Source organism: Phalacrocorax aristotelis, chromosome 2, assembly GCF_949628215.1.
Source record: "Phalacrocorax aristotelis chromosome 2, bGulAri2.1, whole genome shotgun sequence".
NCBI classification, from domain to species: Eukaryota; Metazoa; Chordata; class Aves; order Suliformes; family Phalacrocoracidae; genus Phalacrocorax; species Phalacrocorax aristotelis.
The window spans coordinates 116,447,947-116,460,846 of NC_134277.1; positions in this window are offsets into that span (position 1 = coordinate 116,447,947).

The window sequence follows — 12,900 nt, forward strand, 5'->3', positions numbered from 1 at the left end:
TCAGTTGAAATACCAATAGCGAATTTTTTTTTTAATCACTTCCCTGACTTTAGAATACACCGTTAACTTACACTGTCTCTGTGCTGGGAGCTCCATGTACAAAAACTGATTGACTCCTCAATCATTAAGAAAACATGCAATACCAGCATTAGCTTGTAACTTTTCAAATTTTGGCAGAGCTTGCATTCAACCTCTCAGCTTCCACTCAACTTTCATGTCTTGTTTTTAAGTTTGTTTCTTTTAAGCACAACTAAAGGAATCCACTCACTCACTCCTCCCCCCCTCAAAAGCAGACTTTTGCATCAATCAGTCTCACTGACACCTTCACCACTAGGCTTCATACATTTCTGTGCTGTGACTGCAGACAAGTTCTTTAAAACAAAAACTTTTAAAAATCTAAATTTAACAGCATCTGAAGGCTAAATACTGTGCAAAGTGAGAGAAGAGGAGACAGTGACAGGAGAGCACTCAATCACCCTATAGTTTCTCATCTCAGTGAAAGCATCCTTTGAGAGTCTGCCTAGGTGTTGTCTAGCTTATATGATACAGTGCAGTGCCCATCACCACTTCTGTTTGGAAGCTCGCTTCTTAGAAATCACCAGCAGGCTCATTACTCATCAATCAGAAGAAGGCTTTCAACCAGGCCTGGGAATCTGGAGTTGCTGCATGAAGAGGGAGTTCTGTCTGCTCTGTGGGTTTCAGACCGAAGGGGGGGTTGGCTTGGCTTCCTATCCTTGTGTATTCAATCAAGTGAATTGCACAACCATGCTGCTTTGCTCTATTTAATGTAATGTTTCCTGAAATGTCATTCGTGAGTAGTACTAGTTATGGTTGTTGTGGGGGTTGGGAGGTTCACAGTCTGATAATGTAAAAAAAAGCTATCTAAGGGAGAAGAGAAGACAGGAAAGTGTTCTTTCATCAGATCAATAAAAAAAGACCTATGTATTCAAAACATACTTTTTGTCTCTACAACACCAGGTGTGAGGTATCTCCTTGCACCTAGATGGATCCTCACTGACTTTAGGAGTCTATTCCATGCAAAATAGCTTCTTGGTAGAGACTGATTTTGCAAATCTTGACCTTAGAATTTGCAGCTAGATGCTATTTAATAATATTTAAATAAGTCTCACCTAAACAGAAACACATCCAAGATAAGAAAACTTGAAGACAAGTCTTGTCCTCAGAGACTCTGGAGATGGCTTATCGTGTCTCCTTTGGCAGGACACAGAGTGAACAAAAGAGATTGCTTGGAGTCCATCTCTTCTGATGTGATTTCCAAATCAGGAATTTCTATAGATGGAGAAGATATCATTAGTAAATCCCCTCACAGGATCAGGACTTTAGACTCTAAAGTTGTCTTTCCAAAGAGAAAGGTCAAGGCAAATGTATATTGGTCCGTTTTGGAAATGTATGTCTAGGCACAAAAGATACGGTCTCAAAGTGAATCAGTCCCCAAGTCAATTTAATTTGTGGCCTCTGTATTTCAGCCATCCAAGAGAGTATAAAAACCTGCTGAGGCCAATCAGAATTTTCCACTGACATCAGGACAATTTAGAGCAAGGCATTCACCTAAGGACCCAAAGGTAAGAAGCTTTCTTGCCCTTCCCTCATCTGCTAAGGAAGACAGGGTCAATTTTAGTGCTAGTGTAAACAGAGATGCATGTAGCTGAGGAGCATCAGTAATTTAAAACATCATATAACTGACTCCCACCTGGGAGGATTATTATATGAAATGCACTGGTGATGTCTCCAACCTCCCTTACTATGGAAATGCTGAATAAGCAAAAATTAGTAGGTTAGGTAATAGCATGTTCCAGAGGAAAAAAAAAAGCACTATTATTCATTCAAATCCATTAACTGTGTTAAGAAAGCTGAAGGTGATTCATTCCAACTCTTCTCTACTTCAGTACAAAGCAGCTGTTTTTTTAATCATCAGGGATGGTTCTGTCATTGAAATAGAGACTGCTAGCTGGATTACCATAAAAACCTGTCAATGAATTAACTGAGCTCCACATAGCCAAAAATAATACCCCTTAAAAGCAGCTTGTCCTATCTCTGTTGAGAACGGACATCTGTCTGCTCTGGTATCTATGAGGAACTAAGACCTCAAGGACAAAGAGTATAATATTTTTACTGATATCTATGCATTTTGGAAGGTTCACTGGCTGTTCTTTATATTCTTCACATCAAGATTCTCTGTCTTTCAGTCTGTACTTCTATATGACCCTCACCCAGATTTCAATTCAGTAAGCTGCATCATTAAGGCCACCTCCAGCTACAGTTGCTGTCAGCAAATAGCAGTTGAGGCAAATCCACTTCTACTTAAGAACAGCATAAAAAACACTATAGTAAAATAATGGAAATTACTGCTAGTCAGTCAAAATGGAAAATAATCAAGCCCCACAATATTTTTCTGGGTATTAAGTCAATGCCCGGAGATTCAAAATCTTCTCCTGTCAAAGTGTGCATCAACAGCTTACTTCACATCATCTTTAACCCAGAAACTATAGAAGAGGTACATTCTGGCCAGTTCAGTTCTTTCTAAGTATCACCAGCCGTATAATTGTTCAGTAGATAGTGTGAATGTGTGTACTTCTTCCTACCATTTGCCATCACCATAGCATCACCACCATAGCATCACCACCATAGCTTACAAAACCAGTAAGCATGAACAAGACAACCTGTGTATTGTACTCATCATTGGTAACGGAAAGCAGTAGTCTCAGAGGATGACAAAGGCGAAGCTGGGTATTTGACTGGTCAACAACTGCACCTTTAGAGTAATTTTAAGTCTAAGTGGCCAGTAATCTACCATGTTTCAAAGCCACCTGCTATTCTCTAGGAAAGCAGGGGTATTAGTAATTATTTTTCTGCAAATTCTACAGAACTGGGTCTACAACTTTCTTCATATTGGTTTATTTAAAACTAAATGCTTTGACTCTGACTCAGCTTCTGAGAAGTAATGACACTACAGTGAAATTCAGAGGTTATTTTAGTTACAGTATTTCTGTAAGTCTAAAAACAGACAAATATTTGTTTTGTTCATTGGGTGCCTTCTCTGTGTATCAGTCTCCCGTGGTAGGTCTTCATTTACTATGTCATGTGACTTATTTGCTACGGAAACTTCCTTGGTATCTGTACCTGGGGGATAATATAAAAATCATTCCCTTCTGCAAATTTCATTCATGTGTTCAAGACACATTCAGACAATGAACACAAAGTTTTTTGCCTCTGTTACTATTGCTGAGAGTTCTCAGAGATGTTGCCTGCATCAAAAAGAGGTCTGCACTGGATTTTTTAATCTTTAGGGGCAAAAGGTTAAATAATTTGGATGCCAGTTGAAGGGAATGATTGTTGTCCAGGTTCGTTGGTTTGTCTGAACAAGAAAAGTCTTCAACGTGTTAATGAAAGACAATGCCAGGGTAAGACAGAGTAAATCTTGCTTAGTCAGTGCCTTCCTGACCAGGGTGTTTTATAGCAAAATAGAGTGCACGCTGCCTTCAGCTTGCTTTAAAAGCACAGTCCTGGTCAATTCTGGGCTGGAGGTTTCTTGAATCATAGTGTGTTATTTGGAGCTAAGTGCTGTTTTGCTTCAATTTCAGCCATTTGATTAATAGAGTGTGTTTATGCCCCTTCCCTCTTGTTTGTTGGATGAAAACAGACCTGCCAAACAATATGGGAAAATGGTTTCATCAGGGACTGACTAATACTATAGAAACTAGAATGTGTGTATGAGAGGGAGTGTGAGCAGGAGAAAACGCTCTTTTCTATTTCCTGTCAAGCTGATGGTGAGACTGGAGGAGACCCAATTCCTTCAGGGAGTTTATTTAAACTGTGATACAAAAGTTATTCTGAAAAGACAGCATTCGGATGCTTTATTGACTGCTGCTATGAATTTCCTCCTGGTTTGAACCCTCAGACCAAAGGATAGCTTGAATGAAGAAGCTGAGCTTTGGGTGATGCAAGGAACTGGGGAAGGATTTGTGGTGAAGGGAGCTGCAACTGATATGAAGTGTGTCTTCTCCAAAAGGAATAAGCAGGTTACTTCTGTGTTGCCCCGTGGTTAAGCCTGCAGCATCAGAAAGCATTCTGCAGTATGGACACAGTGGAACTGAGCCTCTCAGTCTGGGGAGAGGTTTGCAGGTATGTCCTTCATTTGGACTTCGCACAGATCTTGAGGAGGGGCAGAAATACAGTTTTACCTGTAGCCGGTGGAAGAGAAATGCAAAGCCAAAAGGAAGCTTAGCTGCAAGTTTGTGGACTGTCATTCTACTGTAAGTGATGAGGGGGGTTTTATTGGATCTCCAGCGCTGTCAGGACTTAAGGCTGTGTCTTTACCAGTCAGTAAAGTAGGCCCACAGCTGTAATCCGGCCCATGCTTTCAGTCAAAGTGTCTTTGCTCCTCACACTTGCACCCGATTTCAGGGAAGTGTGGCCTTGCCCACACGACCTCTGATGGGAACAGTCTTGGCCCATGCCCCTGAATGAGGCCTGAATGTTGTCTGCACAATCATCATGGCCAAAACCCCACAGGGACTATGCTAGCAGCTGAACACTGCAGGCAGAGATGTGCCAGTGCCACACTTCTGCCTGGACTGTGTTCAGTTTGCTAACATAGATGTAACCTAATAGACACCTAGCAGGATGACTGATGTACAAGATGCACGAGGAAAGTGGCCCAAAATAAGCAGTTTAGACTCATTTCTAAGAGAAGTTGACATGCTCTGTACATAGCCTGTAACCCTTCCACGTAAATCTTGAATCTGTTGACCAGCAAGGTTGGAGATGACTAACACCTTCAGTTCCTAGAAGCTTCATGGTAAGGAGGAGAGCAAAGACGGGCAATGCGAACAGCCAAATTAGGATTCCCACTGACATGAGACAGTGATCTCAGCCTTGTTAGAAGCCAGGGGGTCTGCCCAGCAAAAACATCTTAGAATCATAGAATCATTCAGGTTAGTAAAGACCTCTAAGATCATCAAGTCCAACCATTATCCTAGCACTGCCAAGTCCACCACTAAACCATGTCCCTAAGCACCACATCTACACATCTTTTATATAGCTCCAGGGATGGTGACTGAACCACCTCCCTGGGCAGCCTGTTCCAATGCTTAACAATCCTTTCGGTGAAGAAATTTTTCCTAATATCCAATCTAAACTTCCCCTGGTGCAACTTGAGGCCATTTCCTCTTGTTCTATCGCTTGTTACTTGGGAGAAGAGACTGACACCCACCTCACTACAACCTCCTTTCAGGTAATCATAGAGAGCGATAAGGTCTCCCCTCAGCTTCCTCTTCTCCAGGCTAAACAACCCCAGTTCCCTCAGCCACTCATCATAAGACTTGTGCTCTAGACCCTCCCCCAGCTTTGTTGCCCTTCTCTGGACACGCTCCAGCAACTCAATGTCTTTTTTGTAGTGAGGGGCCCAAAACCGAACACATTAGTCGAGGTGCGGCCTCACCAGTGCCAAGTACAGGGGCACGATCACTTCCCTGCTCCTGCTGGCCACACCATTCCTGATACAAGCCAGGATGCTGTTGGCCTTCTTGGCCACCTGGGCACACTGCTGGCTCATGTTTAGCTGGCTGTCGATCAAGAACCCCAGGTCCTTCTCTGCCAGGCGGCATTCCAGCCAGTCTTCTGCAAGCCTGTAGTGTTGCATGGGATTGTTGTGACCCAAGTGCAGGACCCAGCATTTAGCCGATTTGAACCTCATAAAATTGGCCTTAGCCCATCAATCCAGCATGTCCAGATTCCTCTGTAGAGCCTTCCTACCCTTGAGCAGACCAACGCTCCTGTCCAACTTAGTGTCATCTGTAAACTTACTGAGGGTGCACTCGATCTCCTTGTCCAGATCACTGATAGATACTAAACAGAACTGGCCCCAGTACTGACCCCTGGGGAACAGCACTTGTGACCAGATGCCAACTGGATTTAGCTCCATTCACCACAACTCTTTGGGCTCAGCCATCCAGCCAGTTTTTTACCCAGTGAAGAATAGGCCCATCCAAGCCATGGGCAGCCACTTTCTCCCAGAGAATGCTGTGGGAAAGTGTCAAAGGCTTTACCAAAGTCTAGGTAGACAAGATTCTCAGCCTTTCCCTCATCCACTAAGTGGGTCACCTTGTCATAGAAGGAGACCAGGTTAGTCAAACAAGACCTGCCTTTCACAAACCCATGCTGACTGGGCCTGGTCACCTGGTTGTCCCGTAAACAACAGGACAACCTGTCCTACTGTTTCAGCTCAACCACAGGCCTTCAAGCAACCAGTGCAATCATCCCAGGATGAAACTGAGGAGAAACTATGCTTTCTTATTCCCAGTTCCCATGCAAATATTTACTCGACTCTGATGTGCACTTCTACTCAACCTTCAGTTTGCAGCAAGACAACAAAAAAACCTTTCTGCTGTTGTGGGAGCGGAGACCCCTGAGGTGGTGAGCATCTGAAGGATTGTGATATGGAAGCGCTTGAGGTGCCTGTTTCCAGCTACAGGTTTCCCAATGAATTATCAAGGTGAAAAAAAAACGCAGTACAGCCTCACAGATGGGCACAATTAAGTTTACAGGCAGGGGACATGGAAAAGTGTCCCAAAATGATATTTCCTGCTGAGGATTGATTTCTACTGTGAAATTGATTTTTTTTCTGAAAACAGTTTTGATTGAAGACACCAACCACAGGAAGGACTATATTGTGGCCATTTCTTTCCTCCAGACTTCAGAAGCTTGTGACTCTGCATGAAAGCCAGGAACAAAATGGGTGCTTCCTGCATTTGGTTTTAGATGGGGTTGTACTAGCTATTGCAGCTGGTTGTTAAAGTTTATGGTAGTGTTAGGTTTGCTACATATTTAAAGTTACCATTAAAAATTTCCAGGTACACACTGCAACTTCTTTCCACTGTGTTTAGGGATGTCCTGTCCTCACAGTCTAAGGTCTCTGTTATTTTGCCCATGGTCTTTCCAAGCATTTCAGAGTTAGCTGTGAGTTGAGGAAAATCCTTACATCAGGGATGCCGTAACAAGACAATTGCATTTTGTGACGTGGATGGGAGAGAGATCCTTTCTGAGTACAGAGTTACAAATGTGTCAGGAGGAAAAACTGTGAAGGTCATGGTACTGCAGTGTTATGTTTTGGGGGATCAGTTCAGGAGGTAGTAAAGGACTGAAAGGAGAAAGGTAATGGGCAAGTCTAGTAGATCATGCAGGATTGTCTGACACAGAGGTGAATGGTCAGGCTGAGGATCAGGCAGATGCCCAGCTGGAGAAAGGTTTTGACATACCCAAATTCGGTGTTTTTTAAAGCACCAAAGGAAAGCAAACTTCTAAGGAAATTACTTGATGTGTGGTAACTATTGAAGGGTTTGCATAAGCCTGAATAAGTTTGTATAAAGCTGAATTACACTGCCTGTCCTGAGTGATCGCTGTTAGCAGGTAGAAAACTGCGCTAGTGAGGGCTGGCAGGAATCTGGGAAACAGGTTTGTGTCCTTGAGATGGTACTTGGGGATCTCAGAGGAATGAAAAGTTTATTTTTGTTCATGAGGCTAGATTATTTTCAGGCAGTGAGGTTTGTATACTGTACACATCTGTTATCAGTGTGCAAGGCAGTGCAACCTGTATTGCTAGCAGATTTCTGTTCTTCTAGTGGGATGGACAAAGAGGGTTTTATAGGTACAGGCATTTTGACAACTATTTCATAGAGCTGCAGCAACCAGCAGACAGCTGATGAAGCGCTAATGAAAACGGAGTTGAATAATGTGAAGCTATTTCTTCCTGTGATGCCAGAGGATTGCAGGATGTTTTGTGGCATCGTTTTTTAAAGAAAGCCACAGAATTATTTATGTAGGGCAATATTGGGCATCTGCTCAGCAAGGACATATGGGAAACACAATAAGCTGAGTGGGTAACCTAGTCTCCCTGGTCGGGGCATAGTTTAAGACCCATAAGTAAATGAGAGCAACTTGTGCTTAGCACTACCATAAACAGGTTATTCCTTGACGAGTAGCACAGTGACATTTCTGGATTCACCCACAGTAAGTAAAGGAGTTTCAAACCCATCACTAATTCATTCCCCTCTTGTTCTTCCCATCCTTTCTGTGGTGTTTTTATAATCTTCCAGTGATCCCTTACGCACAGGTTCATTTGGATCATTATTTCACCAGGTCTTTTTAATCAGGGAGAGAGGGGGGTGGGATAAGAGGAGCTAGAAGCAAGTTGTCCTTCTGAACACAGACTGCAAAACATTAGCCTCCAATTTCACCAAGAGACAAGAGGAAATACCAGGGAAAAGCAGCTAAAGGTCACAGAATGGCACATTTTTTGTGTAGTTTACCAGAAGTATGTGAAAACAGCTATAGAGAGAACGGATAAATCATGTTTTAACTTTGGATTGAGCTCAGAATTTTGAACAAAAAAAATCTACCTACCCTATTTATAGCTAGTTCTGTCACAATATTGTATGCTATTGTGAATTTATTAGCTGGCAATGGTTTTTAATAAATCAGTGTGCAAGGCATCCTTGTAAAAAAGAAGTTATAATGAGACAGAAACCAAGATTTTCCCTTGAGTTCCTTGTCCTTTTTTCCTTGGGACTCTTTATCTCCTGTCCTATTAGGAAATGTCTAAACTTATATGCCCATATGCTGAGAGAATGAAATACCAGTGTGCCAATAGAAAGGTTTTGTTCATGTAGATAATGTTACAGTGCTGGTGGCCTCTGCAGAAGAAAGGGACATATTTTTTTAACTTACAATTACTCAGTCACCACCAGAGCATGAAACAATAAAGAATTATCATATATTATGTACGGCAAAGCAGCTTTTAGCCAGACACGGACTTAATTACGTTACAATTTAGCTTAGAAAGAGTTCTGCATTCATTCACGTGGCAGTAATATTTGAGAGAAAACAAAATGTTACTAAAAAGCATTTTAATTGTAAAAGCAATGCATTTGGAATAAAAAAGACTTGCAAACTTATACACATGCAAATCTGGATACTCCCCTTTGCGAATATGAATTTTCATTAGTATTAAAAGATTGAATAAACATAATCACATGCAGAAAGAAACCACCTTGCCCTTCAATGCAAATATTTAAAGAATGCAAGGCCGTGAACAGGATCATCAGTGAGTCTAACTCCCTTAATTTGAATTATTTTCTAAAGTCTTAGAAATCCTATTATGAGAATGGTTCAGAAAAATGCTCATATTTGAATCCAAAGTCAAATTTAGTTTCAAATATTTTCAGAGCTATGTGTTACATTTAATTTCTAATAATACTACCTTCTTTCTTCTCCTTTCTGAATACCATGAACAACGAGTATTCCGTTTGAGCGTGCTGGCTGGCAAAAAGGGGTGTAGACTGTCAGCTAAAATTCACAGTTCAAAAGGTATGCTTACTTTTGTGGTTTTTTAATCCCTTCTACCAACCTGACTTATATAATTAACTGACATTGATTTCATGCAGGGTTTCACTATTGAATATGGACCATTCATTGTTTGCAAACTCCCTATTAAGCAGGCAGTTTCATAAAGAATTTCAATGAATAATTTCATATGATGGAAAAAAATTATTCCAGCTTTTCACAAAAATTTCCTAGTGGGGAGATGTCAATCTTAACAAATGAACTTTCTCAAATTATTTGCTCAGATACATTGGGGAGATTTCAGGTTATAAAAACTGAGTACTATGCTTCCCATATCAGCTTTCTTATTGCCTTTTTCTGCTTTGGTTATCAAGATGACAGAGCTCCCAACTGCAAAAGATATAGTGGCTGATGGAGCCCAAAAGGACACAGTCTTGTTGTACAAGATGTAAAAGACACCAAGCTTCTCACGGCAGGATCTTGACTTCAGTTCCCAGTTACTTCAGGAAAAAGGAACTGACTCCACTTCACCATAGAAATATCAGTATGTTTATTTTATTTCATTTCTTACAGACTGGCAATTCAACAAAGTTTCGTCTGTATACAGAATTGGATCCATTTAACTAGAAATCTATTGCGTGCACCAAAGATCGGCAAGTAACTGTACAATGCATTAAATTTCAAAGTAATAATTACATATACTAAACCCAGGTCTCCGCCAGTGGAGCTCCACTGATGACAATAGTTGCTTCAGATTTACAGCTGCATGGGATCAGAACCAGACCTGGGCTAGTTTAATTCTGCAGTATCATACAGTCCTCAGGTGGGTAAACCTGAGCGAGGGCCAAGTTAGACAGCTAAGGGGCCAGGTGATCTCCTTGAGGATGCGAGGACAATGGACATTTTTAAATGCAGTGGTGAAAGTGTTAATGTTCCCATGCCCATATACTATCAACAATTTTATTAAATTGTTTTCATTCCTTTTTTTGTGTGTTTTCATTCCCTTCTAATGCTGTTGTTCATTTTCAGATTCCATTTTTAATATTTTTAATTCAGTTTTAATATCCTCCACAGGAATTTAAAAACAATCTACTCTTTAAAACTTAATTGTAGCATTCGTTATTCCATAAAAATATATTTTACATTTCAGAACCAATTTTGTGAAGTAATTGGATAATAAATGAATAATGAGAAAAACAAGACCCTTATTAACTTTCTAGTTATTAAACTGACTTAACATTTTAGAAAGAACAATAACTTTTCCAATAATGTTCCAGAATAGTGATCATAGTTATAATGCACCAAAACGAATGTATAAAATGATGCTGTCTTTCTTGGATGGTAGGATGGAAATTTGTAATTATTTACATTTTCCCTGAGCAGCATAAATTGCCAGTGTTCCTCTCCAAGAAAGGACCTTGCCTCCTACTGTAAGGGACACAAACAATCATCTAAGCATTAATAAGGATGATCTCTCAGCAGCACTGCCAGCCAATCCTCCTGCACTGAACCTCCTTCTCCTGCGCAAGCAGATGAGGCATCAGTCAGTACTCTGGGTGCCTACTCTGGGTTCAGCCCGGGACACAGCTGGTAAATGCAGATCCCCACCCATTTCTGTGTCTGGAAGAAAGCCTCATAAAAGCTTAGGAGATGCCACCAGCTCAGCTGTCAGCAGTGCTTCAGCAGCATCCCTGTACCAAGCACAAAGTGCAGCCTGTCCCGTTTCCCTGCTGCCAGCCCAGGGCAAGAGGAGATGTTGGACGTGCTGCAGGAAACCTGCCTCCTCCACTGCTCTCCTTCTAATGAAGATCCCCCATGCAGGCGCTTGGCCTGAGCTGGGGTGAGAGCCGTGGCACGGCAGGGCTCTCAGTGCCCAGGGGAGCCTGGCAGGATGATGCTATGGGACACCCGTGCTCCTTCCCAAGCGTAGATGTAAGCAGAGCAATCCCACACCCTTGTGACCTCCCACTCCAATTAATACAGCTTATTGTGATGACACTAGTCGTGGCTGGGGCTGGAAGAGCCTTGCCCAGTGCAGAACAGAGCAGCCCTGCCCAGGAGTGGCTGATGCCACTTCATGTACCCAGAGAAACATCCACAGGTGGAACCTGGGAACATACTGGTGTGTAATGATTAAGTCAAGCCCTTAATATTATCCGAAGTACCACTTCGGCACCTCACACCACCTCACAACTTATTCAGGCCTGTCAATCCATCATCCCGATCACCTAATGCTTTCTCCTTAAGTTCAAAAAATCCAGGTGAAGTCTGGATGGCAAGAGACTTGAGCAGCGCCATGGAGCCCCTGTGCTATTTGTAACGCCTTTAAACAAAACATAAGTGGGTGCTCTGATCAAGTGTTGACTAAACTTTTCCTGTTGCCTAATCAGCTGGAAATCTATCAGTGCAAAATATCTTCTGGCTGAGTAAGAGCTATTTTTCAGCCCCCTCAAGCAGCCCAAGAGGACTGGGTTTCAGCCTGCTTTCTCATCCCAGTTCTCATCCCTCACACTGCAAATGCAGTTCGAGGAGGCTTTAAATGTGTGCTAACCCTTAATCACGCCAGCAGTGCCTTTGAAGTCACAGAGGATTTCATTTTAAAGACTTCTCTCCCACAGTCCTAAAATATCCACTGATACAATGAGCAACAAATGACTGTGGGGTTTCTCGAGTAGCACGGCGTAGGTTGGTCTTGTCTCAGGCAACACAAACTTCAGAGGAGAACTTTGATTTCAATGGGAGAAGGAGCACAGGCCTGACCACACGGAGCAAGACTTTGTTTTTAATGTCAAGTAAATGTAATTTATCTTTTTTTTAAAAAAAAAAAAAAAGGAGCAGTTGCCCACAGGCTTTCCTATTCAAGCTTAGGTGTAGTAGGTCGAAAACCAAGAGACAAAAAAGGACAGGTGACAACAATCTTGGCCCAGGACTATTGTGTTCGGCCCAGCTCTGCTGCCCCAGCCACAACACTTGGAGGAAGTGCCACACAAACAGAGGAAGCAGGATTCGGGCTGAGAAGGATTTAGTAACCACATTACTACGCTCTCAGCACTGATGCCTGCAAAAGATAAAACCTGGGAAAAGACCTCGGGTTCCTACTCCTTATTGTTGCTGCCTGGGATTTAACTTGTATGTCTGAACTATGTACATATTTCACTGATTTAGGTGGGGCGCCATGAACGTATTTATACGGGCCGAGACAGTGACAGGACTGCTGATGTTTACAGTAACAGGTTAGAGAGACTTTGCCAAAGCATTCTTAGTTTTTAAAATGATCGGACCGACCCAGCCCCCTCCCCCTCTCCATTGTTATTTTTTCTGCTGGATTTACGGAAGAAGGAAATGGTAAATTACAAGAAAAAAATAGCATTTATCTTGCCAGGACGTGTTGCTTTGAACTTGGATGATATTAACATATCAATCAGATTCAGTGATATGTTAAACAAGGTTGTCCCTGGTTTATGGTTCACTGAAGCTGGGAGTTGAACCATGGCTTTGTCTGCATGGTGGGCAGGGAGCTTAACTCCACCAGCCTAAATC